The 20,458-nt window shown below is 39.9% G+C and overlaps 8 non-coding genes across 8 annotated transcripts; all 8 read right to left on the bottom strand.

Moving 5' to 3' along the window:
• Positions 1–706: 706 nt before the first annotated feature.
• TRNAN-GUU (transfer RNA asparagine (anticodon GUU)) lies at positions 707–780 on the bottom strand. The gene has a single exon. It is a non-coding gene; the product is annotated as a tRNA-Asn (tRNA).
• Positions 781–3,420: 2,640 nt separating this feature from the next.
• Positions 3,421–3,494, bottom strand: TRNAN-GUU (transfer RNA asparagine (anticodon GUU)). Its single transcript has one exon. It is a non-coding gene; the product is annotated as a tRNA-Asn (tRNA).
• A 2,639-nt stretch (positions 3,495–6,133) lies between these two features.
• TRNAN-GUU (transfer RNA asparagine (anticodon GUU)) lies at positions 6,134–6,207 on the bottom strand. Its single transcript has one exon. It is a non-coding gene; the product is annotated as a tRNA-Asn (tRNA).
• A 2,639-nt stretch (positions 6,208–8,846) lies between these two features.
• TRNAN-GUU (transfer RNA asparagine (anticodon GUU)) lies at positions 8,847–8,920 on the bottom strand. Its single transcript has one exon. It is a non-coding gene; the product is annotated as a tRNA-Asn (tRNA).
• Positions 8,921–11,560: 2,640 nt separating this feature from the next.
• Positions 11,561–11,634, bottom strand: TRNAN-GUU (transfer RNA asparagine (anticodon GUU)). The gene has a single exon. It is a non-coding gene; the product is annotated as a tRNA-Asn (tRNA).
• Positions 11,635–14,273: 2,639 nt separating this feature from the next.
• Positions 14,274–14,347, bottom strand: TRNAN-GUU (transfer RNA asparagine (anticodon GUU)). Its single transcript has one exon. It is a non-coding gene; the product is annotated as a tRNA-Asn (tRNA).
• Positions 14,348–16,987: 2,640 nt separating this feature from the next.
• On the bottom strand, positions 16,988–17,061 carry TRNAN-GUU (transfer RNA asparagine (anticodon GUU)). The gene has a single exon. It is a non-coding gene; the product is annotated as a tRNA-Asn (tRNA).
• A 2,639-nt stretch (positions 17,062–19,700) lies between these two features.
• On the bottom strand, positions 19,701–19,774 carry TRNAN-GUU (transfer RNA asparagine (anticodon GUU)). Its single transcript has one exon. It is a non-coding gene; the product is annotated as a tRNA-Asn (tRNA).
• Positions 19,775–20,458: the final 684 nt, after the last annotated feature.

The following is a 20,458-nucleotide window of genomic DNA, read 5'->3' as shown; positions in this document are numbered from 1 at the left end:
CTTTCTTCGTTATCATAAATTTCATCGAGGGGGTTCACATTTAAATTTGGATGCTTGCAATCCGATAGTGGGGTAGATTTACATTCTGCTATAAGCTTAAATTCGAAATCCAAATCTTGATGAAATTAATCACGGAAGAAATAGTGTAAATATCGCACTAACTCCACGACAACGACAAAAGTACGAGTTTGATTCTGTATTCAGATTTACAAACTGATGATGTGTGATTGTTATGGAAGAAGCAGAGTGGCGCAGTGGAAGCGTGCTGGGCCCATAACCCAGAGGTCGGTGGATCGAAACCATGCCCTGCTAGAACTTTTGCGCTCGTATTCATTTTCAATTTATTTCAGTGTTCACAATACGAGACACCAGAAATCCCAAGCAACACTCACTTGATGATTCGAAATTGGTCAATTATTTTTTCCCAATTATAATTTCTCATAAACCTTAACCTCTCGCCGATTACCAAATGTGAAGATATATTCCAAACTTTGGTCATCATGATCACAAGATATACTCAATTGAAGCTTCCACTCGCGGTTTAGTTGATCAATATGAGCATTATCCCGTCTGTTTTTTGCAGATACTTGCGGTATTTACTGGTTTTCGCCTCAATTGCTGCTTCATGTATCCATCAACTTAAAGGAGTTCAACACAAATTGGTCAATTGCTATTTATTCGACGACCTCTTCTTGGTTAAAAACAACGCCCCCGGGTGGGATCGAACCACCAACCTTTCGGTTAACAGCCGAACGCGCTAACCGATTGCGCCACGGAGGCTAACATACTATTACCTTGAAAATATAAGAAAATACTTCTAGGAGCTGGTCAACGGACCAGTTCGAACCCGTGCCCTTCCCGACGCACATTTGCATTACATACATTTATTTTGAGCTTCACAAGAAAAAAGGAAAAAACGTCAGTTTATAATGTCGTGCAAAACAGGTAAACTTATTGCCACAGCAGTAATACCAGCGCTACTAATAATCACTCAAAATTAGGAGTTATTGCTACTGAGAAAAAACTTTCGACAGAATAATATTAAATAGTCTTGAGTAAGCTGTCGATGAAAGTAAACCCCATGTCAAATTTCCCTTGCAAAACGTAACTCACTGCTTCCGCTCCTCTTATCTCTGCTCCATCCAATATCAGTTGTGCAAAATATGGAGCTGCCGTGAATGCATCTGCACATGTTAGATTGCCGAAATTGGCTTTCGTACATCCCTCGCATGTCATAATCGAAACGTTAATTTTATTTTGGAAATCACAGAAAATCCTTTGCAATAATCAGCGTTACGAAAACGAGGAGCAACGAACGCCTTCGTGCATGGATTTCTAGAGCGCTAAGCAGACGACTTAGTTCATTGCCGAACGAGAACGTCATAACTGGAATATCCAATCAGAGACGGTTCAGGTTTCGTGACGTACAGCATCAATTTGGCACAACTTCTAAGGCCAATTTCTCGCAAACTATTTCGAATTAACACAAATTATTTTGCACAACGTTAATATAAAATGAATGACTTGCAGTGATACAGTTGAAATCATATTTTAGGTAAGAATAGAAATGTCCATTGCTACAGGAATGAGTGCTGTAGATCGAGTTGAAAATGACGTGGATAACTACACTAGCAATATTCGCCATACCTCACCAATGTGATCATGCCCTTAGGTGGACTGAAAGTTAGAACACCAACCTGAAATGACATGCATGGAGAAAGAAAATATTAGAAAATACTTCTAGGAGCTGGTCAACGGACCAGTTCGAACCCGTGCCCTTCCCGACGCACTTTTGCATTACATACATTTATTTTGAGCTTCACAAGAAAAAAGGAAAAAACGTCAGTTTATAATGTCGTGCAAAACAGGTAAACTTATTGCCACTGCAGTAATACCAGCGCTACTAATAATCACTCAAAATTAGGAGTTATTGCTACTGAGAAAAAACTTTCGACAGAATAATATTAAATAGTCTTGAGTAAGCTGTCGATGAAAGTAAACCCCATGTCAAATTTCCCTTGCAAAATTTTACTCGCTGCTTCCGCTCCTCTTATCTCTGCTCCATCCAATATCAGTTGTGCAAAATATGGAGCTGCCGTGAATGCATCTGCACATGTTAGATTGCCGAAATTGGCTTTCGTACATCCCTCGCATGTCATAATCGAAACGTTAATTTCATTTTGAAAATCACAAAAAAATCCTTTGCAATAATCAGCATTACGAACACGAGGAGCAACGAACGCCTTCGTGCATGGATTTCTAGAGCGCTAAGCAGACGACCGAGTTCATTGCCGAACGAGAACGTCATAACTGGAATATCCAATCAGAGACGGTTCAGGTTTCGTGACGTACAGCATCAATTTGGCACAACTTCTAAGGCCAATTTCTCGCAAACTATTTCGAATTAACACAAATTATTTTGCACAACGTTAATATAAAATGAATGACTTGCAGTGATACAGTTGAAATCATATTTTAGGTAAGAGTAGAAATGTCCATTGCTACAGGAATGAGTGCTGTAGATCGAGTTGAAAATGACGTGGATAACTACACTTGCAATATTCGCCATACCTCACCAATGTGATCATGCCCTTAAGTGGACTGAAAGTTAGAACACCAACCTGAAATGACATGCATGGAGAAAGACAACCCCGAAATTAGCCAACATGCATGGGATGTGGCAATCGAAAGAACGTCAGTGCTGAAAGACATGGCTTTCTTCGTTATCATAAATTTCATCGAGGGGGTTCACATTTAAATTTGGATGCTTGCAATCCGATAGTGGGGTAGATTTACATTTTGCTATAAGCTTAAATTCGAAACCCAAATCTTGATGAAATTAATCACGGAAGAAATAGTGTAAATATCGCACTAACTCCACGACAACGACAAAAGTACGAGTTTGATTCTGTATTCAGATTTACAAACTGATGATGTGTGATTGTTATGGAAGAAGCAGAGTGGCGCAGTGGAAGCGTGCTGGGCCCATAACCCAGAGGTCCGTGGATCGAAACCATGCTCTGCTAGAACTTTTGCGCTCGTATTCATTTTCAATTTATTTCAGTGTTCACAATACGAGACACCAAAAATCCCAAGCAACGCTCACGTGATGATTCGAAATTGGTCAATTATTTTTTCCCAATTATAATTTCTCATAAACCTTAACCTCTCGCCGATTACCAAACGTGAAGATATATTCCAAACTTTGGTCATCATGATCACAAGATATACTAAATTGAAGCTTCCACTCGCGGTTTAGTTGATCAATATGAGCATTATCCCGTCTGTTTTTCGCAGATACTTGCGGTATTTACTGGTTTTCGCCTCAATTGCTGTTTCATGTATCCATCAACTTAAAGGAGTTCAACACAAATTGGTCAATTGCTATTTATTCGACGACCTCTTCTTGGTTAAAAACAACGCCCCCGGGTGGAATCGAACCACCAACCTTTCGGTTAACAGCCGAACGGGCTAACCGATTGCGCCACGGAGGCTAACATACTATTACCTTGACAATATTGGAAAATGCTTCTAGGAGCTGGTCAACGGACCAGTTCGAACCCGTGCCCTTCCCGACGCACATTTGCATTACATACATTTATTTTGAGCTTCACAAGAAAAAAGGAAAAAACGTCGGTTTATAATGTCGTGCAAAACAGGTAAACTTATTGCCACTGCAGTAATACCAGCGCGACTAATAATCACTCAAAATTAGGAGTTATTGCTACTGAGAAAAAACTTTCGACAGAATAATATTAAATAGTCTTGAGTAAGCTGTCGATGAAAGTAAACCCCATGTCAAATTTCCCTTGCAAAACTTAACTCGCTGCTTCCGCTCCTCTTATCTCTGCTCCATCCAATATCAGTTGTGCAAAATATGGAGCTGCCGTGAATGCATCTGCACATGTTAGATTGCCGAAATTGGCTTTCGTACATCCCTCGCATGTCATAATCGAAACGTTAATTTCATTTTGAAAATCACAAAAAATCCTTTGCAATAATCAGCGTTACGAACACGAGGAGCAACGAACGCCTTCGTGCATGGATTTCTAAAGCGCTAAGCAGACGACCGAGTTCATTGCCGAACGAGAACGTCATAACTGGAATATCCAATCAGAGACGGTTCAGGTTTCGTGACGTACAGCATCAATTTGGCACAACTTCTAAGGCCAATTTCTCGCAAACTATTTCGAATTAACACAAATTATTTTGCACAACGTTAATATAAAATGAATGACTTGTAGTGATACAGTTGAAATCATATTTTAGGTAAGAGTAGAAATGTCCATTGCTACAGGAATGAGTGCTGTAGATCGAGTTGAAAATGACGTGGATAACTACACTTGCAATATTCGCCATACCTCACCAATGTGATCATGCCCTTAGGTGGACTGAAAGTTAGAACACCAAACTGAAATGACATGCATGGAGAAAGAAAATATTAGAAAATACTTCTAGGAGCTGGTCAACGGACCAGTTCGAACCCGTGCCCTTCCCGACGCACATTTGCATTACATACATTTATTTTGAGCTTCACAAGAAAAAAGGAAAAAACATCAGTTTATAATGTCGTGCAAAACAGGTAAACTTATTGCCACAGCAGTAATACCAGCGCTACTAATAATCACTCAAAATTAGGAGTTATTGCTACTGAGAAAAAACTTTCGACAGAATAATATTAAATAGTCTTGAGTAAGCTGTCGATGAAAGTAGACCCCATGTCAAATTTCCCTTGCAAAATTTAACTCGCTGCTTCCGCTCCTCTTATCTCTGCTCCATCCAATATCAGTTGTGCAAAATATGGAGCTGCCGTGAATGCGTCTGCACATGTTAGATTGCCGAAATTGGCTTTCGTACATCCCTCGCATGTCATAATCGAAACGTTAATTTCATTTTGAAAATCACAAAAAATCCTTTGCAATAATCAGCGTTACGAACACGAGGAGCAACGAACGCCTTCGTGCATGGATTTCTAGAGCGCTAAGCAGACGACCGAGTTCATTGCCGAACGAGAACGTCATAACTGGAATATCCAATCAGAGACGGTTCAGGTTTCGTGACGTACAGCATCAATTTGGCACAACTTCTAAGGCCAATTTCTCGCAAACTATTTCGAATTAACACAAATTATTTTGCACAACGTTAATATAAAATGAATGACTTGCAGTGATACAGTTGAAATCATATTTTAGGTAAGAATAGAAATGTCCATTGCTACAGGAATGAGTGCTGTAGATCGAGTTGAAAATGACGTGGATAACTACACTTGCAATATTCGCCATACCTCACCAATGTGATCATGCCCTTAGGTGGACTGAAAGTTAGAACACCAACCTGAAATGACATGCATGGAGAAAGACAACCCCGAAATTAGCCAACATGCATGGAATGTGGCAATCGAAAGAACGTCACTGCTGAAAGACATGGCTTTCTTCGTTATCATAAATTTCATCGAGGGGGTTCACATTTAAATTTGGATGCTTGCAATCCGATAGTGGGGTAGATTTACATTCTGCTATAAGCTTAAATTCGAAATCCAAATCTTGATGAAATTAATCACGGAAGAAATAGTGTAAATATCGCACTAACTCCACGACAACGACAAAAGTACGAGTTTGATTCTGTATTCAGATTTACAAACTGATGATGTGTGATTGTTATGGAAGAAGCAGAGTGGCGCAGTGGAAGCGTGCTGGGCCCATAACCCAGAGGTCGGTGGATCGAAACCATGCTCTGCTAGAACTTTTGCGCTCGTATTCATTTTCAATTTATTTCAGTGTTCACAATACGAGACACCAAAAATCCCAAGCAACGCTCACGTGATGATTCGAAATTGGTCAATTATTTTTTCCCAATTATAATTTCTCATAAACCTTAACCTCTCGCCGATTACCAAACGTGAAGATATATTCCAAACTTTGGTCATCATGATCACAAGATATACTAAATTGAAGCTTCCACTCGCGGTTTAGTTGATCAATATGAGCATTATCCCGTCTGTTTTTCGCAGATACTTGCGGTATTTACTGGTTTTCGCCTCAATTGCTGTTTCATGTATCCATCAACTTAAAGGAGTTCAACACAAATTGGTCAATTGCTATTTATTCGACGACCTCTTCTTGGTTAAAAACAACGCCCCCGGGTGGAATCGAACCACCAACCTTTCGGTTAACAGCCGAACGGGCTAACCGATTGCGCCACGGAGGCTAACATACTATTACCTTGACAATATTGGAAAATGCTTCTAGGAGCTGGTCAACGGACCAGTTCGAACCCGTGCCCTTCCCGACGCACATTTGCATTACATACATTTATTTTGAGCTTCACAAGAAAAAAGGAAAAAACGTCAGTTTATAATGTCGTGCAAAACAGGTAAACTTATTGCCACAGCAGTAATACCAGCGCTACTAATAATCACTCAAAATTAGGAGTTATTGCTACTGAGAAAAAACTTTCGACAGAATAATATTAAATAGTCTTGAGTAAGCTGTCGATGAAAGTAAACCCCATGTCAAATTTCCCTTGCAAAACTTAACTCGCTGCTTCCGCACCTCTTATCTCTGCTCCATCCAATATCAGTTGTGCAAAATATGAAGCTGCCGTGAATGCATCTGCACATGTTAGATTGCCAAAATTGGCTTTCGTACATCCCTCGCATGTCATAATCGAAACGTTAATTTTATTTTGGAAATCACAGAAAATCCTTTGCAATAATCAGCATTACGAACACGAGGAGCAACGAACGCCTTCGTGCATGGATTTCTAGAGCGCTAAGCAGACGACTTAGTTCATTGCCGAACGAGAACGTCATAACTGGAATATCCAATCAGAGACGGTTCAGGTTTCGTGACGTACAGCATCAATTTGGCACAACTTCTAAGGCCAATTTCTCGCAAACTATTTCGAATTAACACAAATTATTTTGCACAACGTTAATATAAAATGAATGACTTGCAGTGATACAGTTGAAATCATATTTTAGGTAAGAGTAGAAATGTCCATTGCTACAGGAATGAGTGCTGTAGATCGAGTTGAAAATGACGTGGATAACTACACTTGCAATATTCGCCATACCTCACCAATGTGATCATGCCCTTAGGTGGACTGAAAGTTAGAACACCAAACTGAAATGACATGCATGGAGAAAGAAAATATTAGAAAATACTTCTAGGAGCTGGTCAACGGACCAGTTCGAACCCGTGCCCTTCCCGACGCACATTTGCATTACATACATTTATTTTGAGCTTCACAAGAAAAAAGGAAAAAACGTCAGTTTATAATGTCGTGCAAAACAGGTAAACTTATTGCCACAGCAGTAATACCAGCGCTACTAATAATCACTCAAAATTAGGAGTTATTGCTACTGAGAAAAAACTTTCGACAGAATAATATTAAATAGTCTTGAGTAAGCTGTCGATGAAAGTACACCCCATGTCAAATTTCCCTTGCAAAATTTAACTCGCTGCTTCCGCTCCTCTTATCTCTGCTCCATCCAATATCAGTTGTGCAAAATATGGAGCTGCCGTGAATGCGTCTGCACATGTTAGATTGCCGAAATTGGCTTTCGTACATCCCTCGCATGTCATAATCGAAACGTTAATTTCATTTTGAAAATCACAGAAAATCCTTTGCAATAATCAGCGTTACGAACACGAGGAGCAACGAACGCCTTCGTGCATGGATTTCTAGAGCGCTAAGCAGACGACCGAGTTCATTGCCGAACGAGAACGTCATAACTGGAATATCCAATCAGAGACGGTTCAGGTTTCGTGACGTACAGCATCAATTTGGCACAACTTCTAAGGCCAATTTCTCGCAAACTATTTCGAATTAACACAAATTATTTTGCACAACGTTAATATAAAATGAATGACTTGCAGTGATACAGTTGAAATCATATTTTAGGTAAGAATAGAAATGTCCATTGCTACAGGAATGAGTGCTGTAGATCGAGTTGAAAATGACGTGGATAACTACACTTGCAATATTCGCCATACCTCACCAATGTGATCATGCCCTTAGGTGGACTGAAAGTTAGAACACCAACCTGAAATGACATGCATGGAGAAAGACAACCCCGAAATTAGCCAACATGCATGGGATGTGGCAATCGAAAGAACGTCACTGCTGAAAGACATGGCTTTCTTCGTTATCATAAATTTCATCGAGGGGGTTCACATTTAAATTTGGATGCTTGCAATCCGATAGTGGGGTAGATTTACATTCTGCTATAAGCTTAAATTCGAAATCCAAATCTTGATGAAATTAATCACGGAAGAAATAGTGTAAATATCGCACTAACTCCACGACAACGACAAAAGTACGAGTTTGATTCTGTATTCAGATTTACAAACTGATGATGTGTGATTGTTATGGAAGAAGCAGAGTGGCGCAGTGGAAGCGTGCTGGGCCCATAACCCAGAGGTCGGTGGATCGAAACCATGCCCTGCTAGAACTTTTGCGCTCGTATTCATTTTCAATTTATTTCAGTGTTCACAATACGAGACACCAGAAATCCCAAGCAACACTCACTTGATGATTCGAAATTGGTCAATTATTTTTTCCCAATTATAATTTCTCATAAACCTTAACCTCTCGCCGATTACCAAATGTGAAGATATATTCCAAACTTTGGTCATCATGATCACAAGATATACTCAATTGAAGCTTCCACTCGCGGTTTAGTTGATCAATATGAGCATTATCCCGTCTGTTTTTCGCAGATACTTGCGGTATTTACTGGTTTTCGCCTCAATTGCTGCTTCATGTATCCATCAACTTAAAGGAGTTCAACACAAATTGGTCAATTGCTATTTATTCGACGACCTCTTCTTGGTTAAAAACAACGCCCCCGGGTGGGATCGAACCACCAACCTTTCGGTTAACAGCCGAACGCGCTAACCGATTGCGCCACGGAGGCTAACATACTATTACCTTGAAAATATAAGAAAATACTTCTAGGAGCTGGTCAACGGACCAGTTCGAACCCGTGCCCTTCCCGACGCACATTTGCATTACATACATTTATTTTGAGCTTCACAAGAAAAAAGGAAAAAACGTCAGTTTATAATGTCGTGCAAAACAGGTAAACTTATTGCCACAGCAGTAATACCAGCGCTACTAATAATCACTCAAAATTAGGAGTTATTGCTACTGAGAAAAAACTTTCGACAGAATAATATTAAATAGTCTTGAGTAAGCTGTCGATGAAAGTAAACCCCATGTCAAATTTCCCTTGCAAAACGTAACTCACTGCTTCCGCTCCTCTTATCTCTGCTCCATCCAATATCAGTTGTGCAAAATATGGAGCTGCCGTGAATGCATCTGCACATGTTAGATTGCCGAAATTGGCTTTCGTACATCCCTCGCATGTCGTAATCGAAACGTTAATTTTATTTTGGAAATCACAGAAAATCCTTTGCAATAATCAGCGTTACGAAAACGAGGAGCAACGAACGCCTTCGTGCATGGATTTCTAGAGCGCTAAGCAGACGACTTAGTTCATTGCCGAACGAGAACGTCATAACTGGAATATCCAATCAGAGACGGTTCAGGTTTCGTGACGTACAGCATCAATTTGGCACAACTTCTAAGGCCAATTTCTCGCAAACTATTTCGAATTAACACAAATTATTTTGCACAACGTTAATATAAAATGAATGACTTGCAGTGATACAGTTGAAATCATATTTTAGGTAAGAATAGAAATGTCCATTGCTACAGGAATGAGTGCTGTAGATCGAGTTGAAAATGACGTGGATAACTACACTAGCAATATTCGCCATACCTCACCAATGTGATCATGCCCTTAGGTGGACTGAAAGTTAGAACACCAACCTGAAATGACATGCATGGAGAAAGAAAATATTAGAAAATACTTCTAGGAGCTGGTCAACGGACCAGTTCGAACCCGTGCCCTTCCCGACGCACTTTTGCATTACATACATTTATTTTGAGCTTCACAAGAAAAAAGGAAAAAACGTCAGTTTATAATGTCGTGCAAAACAGGTAAACTTATTGCCACTGCAGTAATACCAGCGCTACTAATAATCACTCAAAATTAGGAGTTATTGCTACTGAGAAGAAACTTTCGACAGAATAATATTAAATAGTCTTGAGTAAGCTGTCGATGAAAGTAAACCCCATGTCAAATTTCCCTTGCAAAATTTAACTCGCTGCTTCCGCTCCTCTTATCTCTGCTCCATCCAATATCAGTTGTGCAAAATATGGAGCTGCCGTGAATGCATCTGCACATGTTAGATTGCCGAAATTGGCTTTCGTACATCCCTCGCATGTCATAATCGAAACGTTAATTTCATTTTGAAAATCACAAAAAAATCCTTTGCAATAATCAGCATTACGAACACGAGGAGCAACGAGCGCCTTCGTGCATGGATTTCTAGAGCGCTAAGCAGACGACCGAGTTCATTGCCGAACGAGAACGTCATAACTGGAATATCCAATCAGAGACGGTTCAGGTTTCGTGACGTACAGCATCAATTTGGCACAACTTCTAAGGCCAATTTCTCGCAAACTATTTCGAATTAACACAAATTATTTTGCACAACGTTAATATAAAATGAATGACTTGCAGTGATACAGTTGAAATCATATTTTAGGTAAGAGTAGAAATGTCCATTGCTACAGGAATGAGTGCTGTAGATCGAGTTGAAAATGACGTGGATAACTACACTTGCAATATTCGCCATACCTCACCAATGTGATCATGCCCTTAAGTGGACTGAAAGTTAGAACACCAACCTGAAATGACATGCATGGAGAAAGACAACCCCGAAATTAGCCAACATGCATGGGATGTGGCAATCGAAAGAACGTCAGTGCTGAAAGACATGGCTTTCTTCGTTATCATAAATTTCATCGAGGGGGTTCACATTTAAATTTGGATGCTTGCAATCCGATAGTGGGGTAGATTTACATTTTGCTATAAGCTTAAATTCGAAACCCAAATCTTGATGAAATTAATCACGGAAGAAATAGTGTAAATATCGCACTAACTCCACGACAACGACAAAAGTACGAGTTTGATTCTGTATTCAGATTTACAAACTGATGATGTGTGATTGTTATGGAAGAAGCAGAGTGGCGCAGTGGAAGCGTGCTGGGCCCATAACCCAGAGGTCCGTGGATCGAAACCATGCTCTGCTAGAACTTTTGCGCTCGTATTCATTTTCAATTTATTTCAGTGTTCACAATACGAGACACCAAAAATCCCAAGCAACGCTCACGTGATGATTCGAAATTGGTCAATTATTTTTTCCCAATTATAATTTCTCATAAACCTTAACCTCTCGCCGATTACCAAACGTGAAGATATATTCCAAACTTTGGTCATCATGATCACAAGATATACTAAATTGAAGCTTCCACTCGCGGTTTAGTTGATCAATATGAGCATTATCCCGTCTGTTTTTCGCAGATACTTGCGGTATTTACTGGTTTTCGCCTCAATTGCTGTTTCATGTATCCATCAACTTAAAGGAGTTCAACACAAATTGGTCAATTGCTATTTATTCGACGACCTCTTCTTGGTTAAAAACAACGCCCCCGGGTGGAATCGAACCACCAACCTTTCGGTTAACAGCCGAACGGGCTAACCGATTGCGCCACGGAGGCTAACATACTATTACCTTGACAATATTGGAAAATGCTTCTAGGAGCTGGTCAACGGACCAGTTCGAACCCGTGCCCTTCCCGACGCACATTTGCATTACATACATTTATTTTGAGCTTCACAAGAAAAAAGGAAAAAACGTCGGTTTATAATGTCGTGCAAAACAGGTAAACTTATTGCCACTGCAGTAATACCAGCGCGACTAATAATCACTCAAAATTAGGAGTTATTGCTACTGAGAAAAAACTTTCGACAGAATAATATTAAATAGTCTTGAGTAAGCTGTCGATGAAAGTAAACCCCATGTCAAATTTCCCTTGCAAAACTTAACTCGCTGCTTCCGCTCCTCTTATCTCTGCTCCATCCAATATCAGTTGTGCAAAATATGGAGCTGCCGTGAATGCATCTGCACATGTTAGATTGCCGAAATTGGCTTTCGTACATCCCTCGCATGTCATAATCGAAACGTTAATTTCATTTTGAAAATCACAAAAAATCCTTTGCAATAATCAGCGTTACGAACACGAGGAGCAACGAACGCCTTCGTGCATGGATTTCTAAAGCGCTAAGCAGACGACCGAGTTCATTGCCGAACGAGAACGTCATAACTGGAATATCCAATCAGAGACGGTTCAGGTTTCGTGACGTACAGCATCAATTTGGCACAACTTCTAAGGCCAATTTCTCGCAAACTATTTCGAATTAACACAAATTATTTTGCACAACGTTAATATAAAATGAATGACTTGTAGTGATACAGTTGAAATCATATTTTAGGTAAGAGTAGAAATGTCCATTGCTACAGGAATGAGTGCTGTAGATCGAGTTGAAAATGACGTGGATAACTACACTTGCAATATTCGCCATACCTCACCAATGTGATCATGCCCTTAGGTGGACTGAAAGTTAGAACACCAAACTGAAATGACATGCATGGAGAAAGAAAATATTAGAAAATACTTCTAGGAGCTGGTCAACGGACCAGTTCGAACCCGTGCCCTTCCCGACGCACATTTGCATTACATACATTTATTTTGAGCTTCACAAGAAAAAAGGAAAAAACATCAGTTTATAATGTCGTGCAAAACAGGTAAACTTATTGCCACAGCAGTAATACCAGCGCTACTAATAATCACTCAAAATTAGGAGTTATTGCTACTGAGAAAAAACTTTCGACAGAATAATATTAAATAGTCTTGAGTAAGCTGTCGATGAAAGTACACCCCATGTCAAATTTCCCTTGCAAAATTTAACTCGCTGCTTCCGCTCCTCTTATCTCTGCTCCATCCAATATCAGTTGTGCAAAATATGGAGCTGCCGTGAATGCGTCTGCACATGTTAGATTGCCGAAATTGGCTTTCGTACATCCCTCGCATGTCATAATCGAAACGTTAATTTCATTTTGAAAATCACAAAAAATCCTTTGCAATAATCAGCGTTACGAACACGAGGAGCAACGAACGCCTTCGTGCATGGATTTCTAGAGCGCTAAGCAGACGACCGAGTTCATTGCCGAACGAGAACGTCATAACTGGAATATCCAATCAGAGACGGTTCAGGTTTCGTGACGTACAGCATCAATTTGGCACAACTTCTAAGGCCAATTTCTCGCAAACTATTTCGAATTAACACAAATTATTTTGCACAACGTTAATATAAAATGAATGACTTGCAGTGATACAGTTGAAATCATATTTTAGGTAAGAATAGAAATGTCCATTGCTACAGGAATGAGTGCTGTAGATCGAGTTGAAAATGACGTGGATAACTACACTTGCAATATTCGCCATACCTCACCAATGTGATCATGCCCTTAGGTGGACTGAAAGTTAGAACACCAACCTGAAATGACATGCATGGAGAAAGACAACCCCGAAATTAGCCAACATGCATGGGATGTGGCAATCGAAAGAACGTCACTGCTGAAAGACATGGCTTTCTTCGTTATCATAAATTTCATCGAGGGGGTTCACATTTAAATTTGGATGCTTGCAATCCGATAGTGGGGTAGATTTACATTCTGCTATAAGCTTAAATTCGAAATCCAAATCTTGATGAAATTAATCACGGAAGAAATAGTGTAAATATCGCACTAACTCCACGACAACGACAAAAGTACGAGTTTGATTCTGTATTCAGATTTACAAACTGATGATGTGTGATTGTTATGGAAGAAGCAGAGTGGCGCAGTGGAAGCGTGCTGGGCCCATAACCCAGAGGTCGGTGGATCGAAACCATGCCCTGCTAGAACTTTTGCGCTCGTATTCATTTTCAATTTATTTCAGTGTTCACAATACGAGACACCAGAAATCCCAAGCAACACTCACTTGATGATTCGAAATTGGTCAATTATTTTTTCCCAATTATAATTTCTCATAAACCTTAACCTCTCGCCGATTACCAAATGTGAAGATATATTCCAAACTTTGGTCATCATGATCACAAGATATACTCAATTGAAGCTTCCACTCGCGGTTTAGTTGATCAATATGAGCATTATCCCGTCTGTTTTTCGCAGATACTTGCGGTATTTAGTGGTTTTCGCCTCAATTGCTGCTTCATGTATCCATCAACTTAAAGGAGTTCAACACAAATTGGTCAATAGCTATTTATTCGACGACCTCTTCTTGGTTAAAAACAACGCCCCCGGGTGGGATCGAACCACCAACCTTTCGGTTAACAGCCGAACGCGCTAACCGATTGCGCCACGGAGGCTAACATACTATTACCTTGAAAATATAAGAAAATACTTCTAGGAGCTGGTCAACGGACCAGTTCGAACCCGTGCCCTTCCCGACGCACATTTGCATTACATACATTTATTTTGAGCTTCACAAGAAAAAAGGAAAAAACGTCAGTTTATAATGTCGTGCAAAACAGGTAAACTTATTGCCACAGCAGTAATACCAGCGCTACTAATAATCACTCAAAATTAGGAGTTATTGCTACTGAGAAAAAAATTTCGACAGAATAATATTAAATAGTCTTGAGTAAGCTGTCGATGAAAGTAAACCCCATGTCAAATTTCCCTTGCAAAACGTAACTCACTGCTTCCGCTCCTCTTATCTCTGCTCCATCCAATATCAGTTGTGCAAAATATGGAGCTGCCGTGAATGCATCTGCACATGTTAGATTGCCGAAATTGGCTTTCGTACATCCCTCGCATGTCATAATCGAAACGTTAATTTTATTTTGGAAATCACAGAAAATCCTTTGCAATAATCAGCGTTACGAAAACGAGGAGCAACGAACGCCTTCGTGCATGGATTTCTAGAGCGCTAAGCAGACGACTTAGTTCATTGCCGAACGAGAACGTCATAACTGGAATATCCAATCAGAGACGGTTCAGGTTTCGTGACGTACAGCATCAATTTGGCACAACTTCTAAGGCCAATTTCTCGCAAACTATTTCGAATTAACACAAATTATTTTGCACAACGTTAATATAAAATGAATGACTTGCAGTGATACAGTTGAAATCATATTTTAGGTAAGAATAGAAATGTCCATTGCTACAGGAATGAGTGCTGTAGATCGAGTTGAAAATGACGTGGATAACTACACTAGCAATATTCGCCATACCTCACCAATGTGATCATGCCCTTAGGTGGACTGAAAGTTAGAACACCAACCTGAAATGACATGCATGGAGAAAGAAAATATTAGAAAATACTTCTAGGAGCTGGTCAACGGACCAGTTCGAACCCGTGCCCTTCCCGACGCACTTTTGCATTACATACATTTATTTTGAGCTTCACAAGAAAAAAGGAAAAAACGTCAGTTTATAATGTCGTGCAAAACAGGTAAACTTATTGCCACTGCAGTAATACCAGCGCTACTAATAATCACTCAAAATTAGGAGTTATTGCTACTGAGAAGAAACTTTCGACAGAATAATATTAAATAGTCTTGAGTAAGCTGTCGATGAAAGTAAACCCCATGTCAAATTTCCCTTGCAAAATTTAACTCGCTGCTTCCGCTCCTCTTATCTCTGCTCCATCCAATATCAGTTGTGCAAAATATGGAGCTGCCGTGAATGCATCTGCACATGTTAGATTGCCGAAATTGGCTTTCGTACATCCCTCGCATGTCATAATCGAAACGTTAATTTCATTTTGAAAATCACAAAAAAATCCTTTGCAATAATCAGCATTACGAACACGAGGAGCAACGAGCGCCTTCGTGCATGGATTTCTAGAGCGCTAAGCAGACGACCGAGTTCATTGCCGAACGAGAACGTCATAACTGGAATATCCAATCAGAGACGGTTCAGGTTTCGTGACGTACAGCATCAATTTGGCACAACTTCTAAGGCCAATTTCTCGCAAACTATTTCGAATTAACACAAATTATTTTGCACAACGTTAATATAAAATGAATGACTTGCAGTGATACAGTTGAAATCATATTTTAGGTAAGAGTAGAAATGTCCATTGCTACAGGAATGAGTGCTGTAGATCGAGTTGAAAATGACGTGGATAACTACACTTGCAATATTCGCCATACCTCACCAATGTGATCATGCCCTTAAGTGGACTGAAAGTTAGAACACCAACCTGAAATGACATGCATGGAGAAAGACAACCCCGAAATTAGCCAACATGCATGGGATGTGGCAATCGAAAGAACGTCAGTGCTGAAAGACATGGCTTTCTTCGTTATCATAAATTTCATCGAGGGGGTTCACATTTAAATTTGGATGCTTGCAATCCGATAGTGGGGTAGATTTACATTTTGCTATAAGCTTAAATTCGAAACCCAAATCTTGATGAAATTAATCACGGAAGAAATAGTGTAAATATCGCACTAACTCCACGACAACGACAAAAGTACGAGTTTGATTCTGTATTCAGATTTACAAACTGATGATGTGTGATTGTTATGGAAGAAGCAGAGTGGCGCAGTGGAAGCGTGCTGGGCCCATAACCCAGAGGTCCGTGGATCGAAACCATGCTCTGCTAGAACTTTTGCGCTCGTATTCATTTTCAATTTATTTCAGTGTTCACAATACGAGACACCAAAAATCCCAAGCAACGCTCACGTGATGATTCGAAATTGGTCAATTATTTTTTCCCAATTATAATTTCTCATAAACCTTAACCTCTCGCCGATTACCAAACGTGAAGATATATTCCAAACTTTGGTCATCATGATCACAAGATATACTAAATTGAAGCTTCCACTCGCGGTTTAGTTGATCAATATGAGCATTATCCCGTCTGTTTTTCGCAGATACTTGCGGTATTTACTGGTTTTCGCCTCAATTGCTGTTTCATGTATCCATCAACTTAAAGGAGTTCAACACAAATTGGTCAATTGCTATTTATTCGACGACCTCTTCTTGGTTAAAAACAACGCCCCCGGGTGGAATCGAACCACCAACCTTTCGGTTAACAGCCGAACGGGCTAACCGATTGCGCCACGGAGGCTAACATACTATTACCTTGACAATATTGGAAAATGCTTCTAGGAGCTGGTCAACGGACCAGTTCGAACCCGTGCCCTTCCCGACGCACATTTGCATTACATACATTTATTTTGAGCTTCACAAGAAAAAAGGAAAAAACGTCGGTTTATAATGTCGTGCAAAACAGGTAAACTTATTGCCACTGCAGTAATACCAGCGCGACTAATAATCACTCAAAATTAGGAGTTATTGCTACTGAGAAAAAACTTTCGACAGAATAATATTAAATAGTCTTGAGTAAGCTGTCGATGAAAGTAAACCCCATGTCAAATTTCCCTTGCAAAACTTAACTCGCTGCTTCCGCTCCTCTTATCTCTGCTCCATCCAATATCAGTTGTGCAAAATATGGAGCTGCCGTGAATGCATCTGCACATGTTAGATTGCCGAAATTGGCTTTCGTACATCCCTCGCATGTCATAATCGAAACGTTAATTTCATTTTGAAAATCACAAAAAATCCTTTGCAATAATCAGCGTTACGAACACGAGGAGCAACGAACGCCTTCGTGCATGGATTTCTAAAGCGCTAAGCAGACGACCGAGTTCATTGCCGAACGAGAACGTCATAACTGGAATATCCAATCAGAGACGGTTCAGGTTTCGTGACGTACAGCATCAATTTGGCACAACTTCTAAGGCCAATTTCTCGCAAACTATTTCGAATTAACACAAATTATTTTGCACAACGTTAATATAAAATGAATGACTTGTAGTGATACAGTTGAAATCATATTTTAGGTAAGAGTAGAAATGTCCATTGCTACAGGAATGAGTGCTGTAGATCGAGTTGAAAATGACGTGGATAACTACACTTGCAATATTCGCCATACCTCACCAATGTGATCATGCCCTTAGGTGGACTGAAAGTTAGAACACCAAACTGAAATGACATGCATGGAGAAAGAAAATATTAGAAAATACTTCTAGGAGCTGGTCAACGGACCAGTTCGAACCCGTGCCCTTCCCGACGCACATTTGCATTACATACATTTATTTTGAGCTTCACAAGAAAAAAGGAAAAAACATCAGTTTATAATGTCGTGCAAAACAGGTAAACTTATTGCCACAGCAGTAATACCAGCGCTACTAATAATCACTCAAAATTAGGAGTTATTGCTACTGAGAAAAAACTTTCGACAGAATAATATTAAATAGTCTTGAGTAAGCTGTCGATGAAAGTACACCCCATGTCAAATTTCCCTTGCAAAATTTAACTCGCTGCTTCCGCTCCTCTTATCTCTGCTCCATCCAATATCAGTTGTGCAAAATATGGAGCTGCCGTGAATGCGTCTGCACATGTTAGATTGCCGAAATTGGCTTTCGTACATCCCTCGCATGTCATAATCGAAACGTTAATTTCATTTTGAAAATCACAAAAAATCCTTTGCAATAATCAGCGTTACGAACACGAGGAGCAACGAACGCCTTCGTGCATGGATTTCTAGAGCGCTAAGCAGACGACCGAGTTCATTGCCGAACGAGAACGTCATAACTGGAATATCCAATCAGAGACGGTTCAGGTTTCGTGACGTACAGCATCAATTTGGCACAACTTCTAAGGCCAATTTCTCGCAAACTATTTCGAATTAACACAAATTATTTTGCACAACGTTAATATAAAATGAATGACTTGCAGTGATACAGTTGAAATCATATTTTAGGTAAGAATAGAAATGTCCATTGCTACAGGAATGAGTGCTGTAGATCGAGTTGAAAATGACGTGGATAACTACACTTGCAATATTCGCCATACCTCACCAATGTGATCATGCCCTTAGGTGGACTGAAAGTTAGAACACCAACCTGAAATGACATGCATGGAGAAAGACAACCCCGAAATTAGCCAACATGCATGGGATGTGGCAATCGAAAGAACGTCACTGCTGAAAGACATGGCTTTCTTCGTTATCATAAATTTCATCGAGGGGGTTCACATTTAAATTTGGATGCTTGCAATCCGATAGTGGGGTAGATTTACATTCTGCTATAAGCTTAAATTCGAAATCCAAATCTTGATGAAATTAATCACGGAAGAAATAGTGTAAATATCGCACTAACTCCACGACAACGACAAAAGTACGAGTTTGATTCTGTATTCAGATTTACAAACTGATGATGTGTGATTGTTATGGAAGAAGCAGAGTGGCGCAGTGGAAGCGTGCTGGGCCCATAACCCAGAGGTCGGTGGATCGAAACCATGCCCTGCTAGAACTTTTGCGCTCGTATTCATTTTCAATTTATTTCAGTGTTCACAATACGAGACACCAGAAATCCCAAGCAACACTCACTTGATGATTCGAAATTGGTCAATTATTTTTTCCCAATTATAATTTCTCATAAACCTTAACCTCTCGCCGATTACCAAATGTGAAGATATATTCCAAACTTTGGTCATCATGATCACAAGATATACTCAATTGAAGCTTCCACTCGCGGTTTAGTTGATCAATATGAGCATTATCCCGTCTGTTTTTCGCAGATACTTGCGGTATTTAGTGGTTTTCGCCTCAATTGCTGCTTCATGTATCCATCAACTTAAAGGAGTTCAACACAAATTGGTCAATTGCTATTTATTCGACGACCTCTTCTTGGTTAAAAACAACGCCCCCGGGTGGGATCGAACCACCAACCTTTCGGTTAACAGCCGAACGCGCTAACCGATTGCGCCACGGAGGCTAACATACTATTACCTTGAAAATATAAGAAAATACTTCTAGGAGCTGGTCAACGGACCAGTTCGAACCCGTGCCCTTCCCGACGCACATTTGCATTACATACATTTATTTTGAGCTTCACAAGAAAAAAGGAAAAAACGTCAGTTTATAATGTCGTGCAAAACAGGTAAACTTATTGCCACAGCAGTAATACCAGCGCTACTAATAATCACTCAAAATTAGGAGTTATTGCTACTGAGAAAAAAATTTCGACAGAATAATATTAAATAGTCTTGAGTAAGCTGTCGATGAAAGTAAACCCCATGTCAAATTTCCCTTGCAAAACGTAACTCACTGCTTCCGCTCCTCTTATCTCTGCTCCATCCAATATCAGTTGTGCAAAATATGGAGCTGCCGTGAATGCATCTGCACATGTTAGATTGCCGAAATTGGCTTTCGTACATCCCTCGCATGTCATAATCGAAACGTTAATTTTATTTTGGAAATCACAGAAAATCCTTTGCAATAATCAGCGTTACGAAAACGAGGAGCAACGAACGCCTTCGTGCATGGATTTCTAGAGCGCTAAGCAGACGACTTAGTTCATTGCCGAACGAGAACGTCATAACTGGAATATCCAATCAGAGACGGTTCAGGTTTCGTGACGTACAGCATCAATTTGGCACAACTTCTAAGGCCAATTTCT

This window comes from Lepisma saccharinum, chromosome 16, assembly GCF_977018435.1.
Source record: "Lepisma saccharinum chromosome 16, izLepSacc3.1, whole genome shotgun sequence".
NCBI classification, from domain to species: domain Eukaryota; kingdom Metazoa; phylum Arthropoda; class Insecta; order Zygentoma; family Lepismatidae; genus Lepisma; species Lepisma saccharinum.
This window is presented reverse-complemented; position numbering and strand designations above follow the sequence as displayed.